This window comes from Hemitrygon akajei, chromosome 1 (assembly GCF_048418815.1).
Source record: "Hemitrygon akajei chromosome 1, sHemAka1.3, whole genome shotgun sequence".
NCBI classification, from domain to species: Eukaryota; Metazoa; Chordata; class Chondrichthyes; order Myliobatiformes; family Dasyatidae; genus Hemitrygon; species Hemitrygon akajei.
The window spans coordinates 191,030,909-191,038,620 of record NC_133124.1 but is presented as its reverse complement, the minus strand read 5'-3'; the positions used below and the strand labels follow the sequence as shown (position 1 = coordinate 191,038,620).

The 7,712-nt window shown below is 38.4% G+C and overlaps 1 protein-coding gene across 4 annotated transcripts in view; it reads left to right on the top strand.

Moving 5' to 3' along the window:
• Nucleotides 1–707: 707 nt before the first annotated feature.
• The window catches only part of nsd3 (nuclear receptor binding SET domain protein 3), a 98,600-nt gene continuing 91,595 nt past the window's right edge, over nucleotides 708–7,712 (top strand). For 2 of the 4 annotated variants that reach the window (XM_073057873.1, XM_073057846.1), the window contains exon 1: nucleotides 715–1,044. The gene's annotated coding sequence lies outside the window, so the exon portion shown is untranslated. Of the gene's footprint in view, nucleotides 1,045–7,712 lie in introns of all 4 variants that reach the window. The other 2 variants (XM_073057863.1, XM_073057854.1) reach the window with 2 other exon arrangements.

The window sequence follows — 7,712 nt, the reverse complement described above, 5'->3', positions numbered from 1 at the left end:
ATATATACATGAACTTTGAACTTCCATGGTGCGTAATTTGGGAGGGGGTGTTTGGGACTGGCCCCCTTCCCAATAGTTATTAAATATGTGAATAATATTTTATATGTTGTGTATATTATGCAACTAAAGATCCCCCTTTGAAAGTTTTAATTCCTGTACGGTTAAGTGCATTTTAATGTGTGCCTGAGAGTGAGCAGTAATTTGTATTTGGACTTTAACTAAGTTCAATTTTCAGATGTTGGAAACCTGCAATGAAACAGAAAGCCTTTGTGACGCCCAGCAGGTCAGGATGGACTGTGGAGGGAGGAAACCAGAGTTAATAGTTTAGTTCAATAACCTTTCAGAGAGTTATTTAAGTCTTCAACTTTTCATCCTAAGGAGGGCATTTCGACAGTGCTCAACCTTGCCCTGATTTGATTTGATTTGCTTTTGAAAGGTGTGCAGCAGAAAAAGGACTGTGTGCGTACCAGATATAACAATGCTTGCGATAAGAAGGACGAATTGAGTGTGTGTGTGAATTAAGTGAATGACAGGAGGAACTACATTTCCCATTATGCTGGGTGGCTGTGCAGTGCGGCGCAGCCAATGGGAGCCGGGTGGGGGGAGGTTTGGGCGCTTACTGCGCCTCTGGGCCTGCAGGGAGCAATGGGACTACATTTCCCGTGAGGCCAAGCGGGCTGTGCAGAGCATTGCGGCCAATGGGAGCGTGGCGTTTTCGGCGCTGAATGCGCCGCCGGGGCCTTTGTGCGGCAGCGAAAGAAACGGCAATAACAACGGTGAGCAGTGGCGGCCCGAGCCCCAGCTCCCCGCCTGGCCTTCCCTTCCCTCCGTTCCTTAGCAACGCACAGTCGGTACTGTCCTCCCCGCCCAGCAGCCGAGAATGGAGAGTCAGGCAGCTGAGCGAGAGCGGAGCTGAGGTACAGAGCAGTTCCCTTTAAACTGAAAGCGGCCTGGACATCCTGTTCCCCTTTGCTGGACTGATTTACTGTGAATCCCCGTCAAGTTGAGCTTCCCTGGGTCTGATTAGAATGGAACAAACTGCAGGTAGTATTTACACTGTCATTTGTCTTCATTATATCTCTCCCTCCTTTTCACTCTCTCTTCCTCCTCCTCATCATCCACAGAAGCACACTGTACCATGAAATGTTTAATTTTCAGTAAACACTTCACTAGGGTTAGGATTGTTTTTCTTACTGGGTTGAGGATGGAGATGGGTGGCTACATTGCTGGATTTAAAGGGCCAGTGGCAGCCATATTTGCTGTTACTTCTCTTTTTTTTTGCTAACTGGGGACACAAAATGAAGTTGCAGTTTTATTTCAAAATCCCAATTCCATTTTTGTTCCTGGCAATGAATATTTCCTTTCTCAATCCTGCACTTCAAAGCATTTAAGATTTCTTTCTTCCTTTTTCTTTTGGATTGCAATTTGATGAGGTGCTGAAAATGTTGCCTGAATTGTCCAAGGAAATATCTATTATGCCTGTGAGATTATTGAAATAAGTACTTTTGCCTGATGATGCTCTTGCTCTTTTACTTTTTTTGATGTTTATAAATATGGATTTTAAGGGTGATTATAATGGTAACTGCTGATTTCATTTATAGTATGGTGGTGGATGTTTATGCAAAGAATGATTATTTGCTGGTGCAGTTTATTGTATAATTTTGAGCTTGTGTGGCTTTATGTAATAAATATATTAAGTATTTCCTTTTGTGCCTGTTTTCTTTTTTTTTAAAGATGGAACAAAATGGGAGGCCATTTGCAAAGTGTCCATTTGAAAGATTTGTGCAAATAGTTGTACAAGCTTGTCCTACCTGCAGATTTTTGGTTTTCATTATGCATTCAATTCTCTTCAGCACATTTTAAAATCTACTTTCAGTATCCCTTCAGCCTAGGTTCTACGCTACAATGCTTAAGGAATAATGTTATTTCCCTTCTGGCCATTTAGGTGGTTGTAGTAAATCTGCCTCTGGGCTAACTACCACCCTGCTGCCAACAGTCACACACGTGCTCAAGCATCTACCTCTGTGGTGTAGGGTGAAACTGTTTATCATTATTTACCCTTTCAAAAACCTTTATAGTTAAGATGATTCTAATCAAGGTTTGCAGTTATCCTTTTCTGCTCATGAATACTTAGTGTGCCTAACTGAGCTCCTTCATCCTCAGTATCATTGTAGTTTATCATATTGCACACTTTCCAAGGCCTTGCTATTCTGCCCAGAATCAAATACCAAATTCTAGTTGAGACCTGACAAATTATAAGTTTCAGCATAGCTTGTCTTTTATTCCATGCTGGGCCAGGTAGTTGGCAATCTTTTTAATAAATCACACTTTTTTCCTTGCTGCCAACATATTTGTATCTGTGCACCCACAAATCTTCCAGCTCTCAACTTCAAATTTATTAATAGTGTTTTCCAGTCCTGATGAAAGAGCTTGGTCTGAAACATTGTTTATTCCCCTCCATAGATGCTGCCTGTCTCGCTGAGCTCCTCCAGCATTTTGTGCATATTGCTGTAGATTTCCAGAATCTTGTGTGATAATACATTTCTCAGTTTATAATGTATTTTCCTGTCCAAAATGTCTCACTTTACACATTAAATTTTGTTTACCATGTATCAATGCAAACTGCTTCTGTTTTTCTCACTGCTTCTGAGTTCTGAGTTTCTTATCACCTCAGATTTCATAATTATGCATTGTTTGCATATCTGACAAAGAGAACAGTAGTCGTGATGCAGTACATCAATGTGAAAATGAAACAATTCATTGCAACACTTTTATCAGCTTTGCATTCATGCTGCCATTAACTCCCCAATTCAGTGGACGCCCATTTCACTAGCATGCCCTGCAAATTCCACATATCAAACCAATTTGAAAGTCCATTTATGCTGTATCAACCCTGATTATATTATCAACAAAGCACAAAAATTGGTTTTGTCATCCGTGGTTTGTGTTTAGCAAGCTGTCTGTCACTTATTTACTTGATAATTTTTCAAATTATTTTGATGATTTTTTTAAAACTTAGTTTATTTTTTTTATCAAATTTCCCCACAGTGAACAAAGGAGCAACAGCTTAAGCTGTTTTCTCTGGTGGGATGGGAGTGTTACACTTTATAATCTTTCAGTTCTCTTGCATCACTTTTGCACCCTAAGGAAACTAAAATTAGGGTGGCCTTTATTTCTAGCCTTATTTTTCTCTGTAGCCAAGGATGCATCATATTCAGACTAGGTGATTAATGACCTTGAGCACTAGTATCTTTTTGAGTGCCCTCTTTAAATCGGTTATTATGCTCTCTAATTGCTATACTATCTTTCCCATTCCTCTAACATCAGTAGCAATCTTTTATGAATATTGAAAAGTATTACTTGCCTATAGCAAGGAAGCTTTGACTTTGTTTCTTAATTTTCTGTGCCCTCTTGTTTATCCTGATACTTTTACTGACTTACTTGGCTCTGAATTGATCCATTGAAGATTTTGTCTTTACAAGAATGATTTGAAGATTTCATGTGAAGACAACTTTTCCTTTTCAACTTTTTTTTATTAAGAAAAAGTGTGTTTTTAAGGTAATTGGCAAGTGCAAAATTTATCACTTGATTACCATTTGAGATATTGTTTATCCAGGAAGAGCAAGAGCAGTGTACCGTATTGGTCTTGTACTTGCCAGAACAACTTTAAATACATTAACCACTTGATGGTTTGCAGATACTACTGGATGTAATATTTAGTACACAAACGCTGTTTTTCAGATGACATTGGAAACTGATGGAAGTCATTTGGGTTATACATGAGGGATGGGAGTTGGCATAATATAATGCGGAACCTCATCCACCTTTGTATTGAATCCTCTGAAAAATATTAAGAGAGGGGAAAATGGAGCCACAAGCTCCTTCAACAAATTCTGCATTTTAATATAATCAGATAGTATTTTGTGTGCAGTGAGCCCTTTAATATTGTGTAACAAAATGTCTCCGTTGAACAGAGAAGATAAAAGAATACCTTGAGAGTTATAATGTGGTTTCCTGGAGAAGCGCCATTGAACTAGATTGATGTCAAATAGTTAAATTTCTTTAGAGTGGCTACTGAAATTGATTAAAGCTTTTTTCAATATTAGCTTGTCTCAGTAGGTACATCCACACTGACAGAGCTTCAAGAAAGTATTTCACCTCCAGTTCAGGGTATCTTCTGTTTCCTTCATGCCAAAGCAACGAACTTTTATAAGGCAGACCGTGTTTTAGAGGATAGAGTTGTGGGCAATTTTGGGCCCCATAATCTGAGAATGAATCTGCTTGTATTAGAGAGAGTCCAGAAGGTTTACAAGAATGATCCTTGGAGAAAGAGGGTGAGCGTATGAGGAGTGTTTGATTGGTCTGGGCATTTGTTGGAGTTCAGAAGAATGAAGGGGGATCTCAATAAAACCTACCAAATATTGAAAGGTCTTGATAATGGGTGCAGAGAGGATATTTCTAATAGTGAGAGAGTCTAGGACCAGAGGGTACAGCCTCAGGATAGAAGGACAGCCTTTAGAACAGAAATGAGGGATTTCTTTAGCCAGGGGTGGTGAATATGTGGAATTCATTGCCACAAATGGCTGTGTGGGCCCAGTCACTGTTATGTTTAAAGCAGAGGGTGATATGTGCTTGATTAGTAAGGGTGTGCATGATTACAGGGGGAAGGCAAAAGAATAGGATTGAGAGGGAATCATGATGGCATGGCAGAGCAGACACGATGGGCTGAATGGCCTAATGCTGCTCCTATGTCAAGGTCCTATAGGTATTTTTTGTCCATCCAAGATTTGGAAAGTAAAATTCATTTGATCATGATCTTGGTTTAAGAAAAACATGTTGTTGAATATGTCGTACCTTTCAGAACAGAGTACTGCTTCTGATGATTCCCACAGTTCGTGTCATCTTTCAGAAACACAGTTTTGATTTTTTAGAAAAAAAGATTCTATTTCATTCCAAGGAGAAGGATGCAGCTGGGGGTTTAGCTCTGTCTGCTTTGTTACTTAAAAATGTTGTGATTTGAATAGGGCAGGTGATGCTGAAAGGATGTGGCTTCATGCTCAGAATCATGTTCTTGGTCTCTAGTACATAGAGAGGCAATATGAGCAGCTGAGTCATTCTGTGCAGCTCAGCAGTCTAGCAGAAAACGTATGAGCAGCTTTTTTCCCACCCTTTTAGGCAAAGAAAATGTAGCATGTCAGGAAAGTGAGACATCGAAATGAACATTTAATGCTTGTAGAAGATAAACAGTGAAGAAGCATTTTCTTATTTGCCATCAGAGTTATTTATTACCATTTTACTCCATGCCTTACAGTGTTTCGAACACTAATTTCTTTTTTGGGTTCTGTTTTGCACCACAAAAATGCAAGTGCTGCTTACTGAAACAGACCATCAAATTGCATTATCTGGTGATGTGTCCTTGTAGCTTTCAGCTGTTTGAGATTTTCCACGCCCCACCCCCCCCCCCCCCAGTCCCACTTTATTTTGTAATCCAATTTTCTATTTCCCTCCAGAATTCCCTGCCTTCTGTTGAAGTGCCTGATTTCTGTGTAACTATATATTCCAGCAAGGGCTTTGGTGATAAGGCCTGTAACCCCAAATCCTATTGCTGTGCCACTTTTATCACTTTCACCCAAATAGACTTGGGTTTTGAATAAAAAATAAACTGCAGGAAGAACTCGGTGGATTGAAAAGCATCTGTGGAAGCAAAGGTTTGGCATTTCCTGAACAAGACTGAGAGGGTAGAGGGGGATAGGCAGTCCCCAGGTTATGTAGGGGATTGCCAGATTCTGTTTCTGTCTATAAGCTGTAAGTCAGAAATGTCCAGTTTACATAGCTGCCACATAGTACATTGATGTATTTTCTCATTTCATTCAATAATCATGCTAACACTACCCATAATGAAACTAATGAACCACATACTGTATCCAGTCATTCATGAATAACATGAAATATTTAATTATTGTTTTAAAAATGTATAGGAGAATTTATGTAAAGTTAGATTTCTCTAGGTCAGACAATTCATTACTCTTGAGAGTGCTTATATAGAAGTGAGCACATACTTGTTTCTCCAGACTTGATTTACTCCCAATAGAAGTTACGTAAAATATAATTCCTCAAAAACTTGAATTAATGGGGTGAAAAGAAATGTAGTAGTACTTTGTGTTGATTTGACTGTTGAGTCCTCAGTTGATGTCCGGGGATTAATATTACACTGGTGCATTAACCCATCAAGTTTCTTTGAATGCTTGATGTGCCAAAGTAAGATCTGTAAGGAGTTCTGTATATGTGACCATATGAAATGGTGGTTTGTTTGAAACTCATTAAATGTAAAGTAAAATGACCTGTTTAGATTTTTTAGAAAATATTGTTCATGCAGTACTTTGCATGATTGTTGAGAAGTTATTGTGAAGGGAGCATTGCATTACTGAGAAGCACGGATTGAAGTGCAACAGCATATTTGGAAATTATGGAAAATGTAGTGGCAGAGTTTAATCCAATATGAAGGGGCAAGACACTATAATTTGATTTGCCAGCTGTAATGTATTGAAAATAATTATATTTCCCATATATAGTGGATTCTGGTTAATTGGACCATTGGTTAATCGGGCAGCTGCTTCTTTGGAACAACTAATTGGGAAAATAGCTTGGATTCCCTTCATTTATTTGGGACACTGTGCCAGTTCATTGGGATAGGAGACCGCTGCCCAACAATTTCTGACTAGTGTCAATTGCGTGTGTTTGTGTTCAAAGAGCAGCGATTTTTGTCACTGATAGTTGGTGAAGAATAAGTGCTTTATCACAATAAAAATAAATAATTCAAACTGTTTTGCTCATTGTGATTTCAAGCACTCAGGCTTGAAGATGCCAGAAATGGCTGAGAGGGAAAATAAAACTATTTCACTACATAGTTAGGGGCTACACATAATTTGAAGGTATCAACAATCATCTTGAATGTTATAATGAAAATGAAGATTTTTTGCACACATTTGTTGAAAGCGTATCAAGGCAGTCGATTATCTGCACTAGGTGTCTGCTGATTTTCATTTATAATTATTCAAAAGAACAGCAGCATACTGTCTTAACAGGAACTAATACTGTACACAATTTTATAATAGTATTTGTAGTGTTCTGATTTCTGTATTTCATTTAAATATGTAATTTGTTACTCAGTTAAATGGTAGTTTGTCTTTTAAGTTGTTAACTATTTCCATGAAACTTGGGCTAATTGGTGCGGCCACTTAATTGGTTCAAAATGTACTGGTCCTAATGTGTCCTAATTAACTGGAATCCACTATATTTGCAAAATGAGTCATTTCTAACAGATTGATGATTTTTTGGTTTTGAAAGGAGCACTTTAGAATTCTGTATCCAAAATTTAATTTTCCCTCATGTCAGTTTTCTCATTGGTAATGGAATAAGATTGACAGATATATTACCTTTTATGTAGCTCCTTATTGGATTAGGGCTGCATCCTTGTTGCATAAGAGGTGCCATGACGTTTGCAGTTTTGTAATTTTTAGCTGTCATTTTAAAAATAGAAAAGCCTCTCAGCAGTCCTTGCATCTTTTGCGTGAAACTGAGTGAGTAGGCATGCATAGTAGAAAGGAAGAGGAAGTGCATGGATTCCAACAAGATTGCTTGCAAATGTTTTGATAAGGAGTTGCTTTTGAAGTGTCTTGTCAGATTTATAAAGAATGTTCAGCAGTGATTCT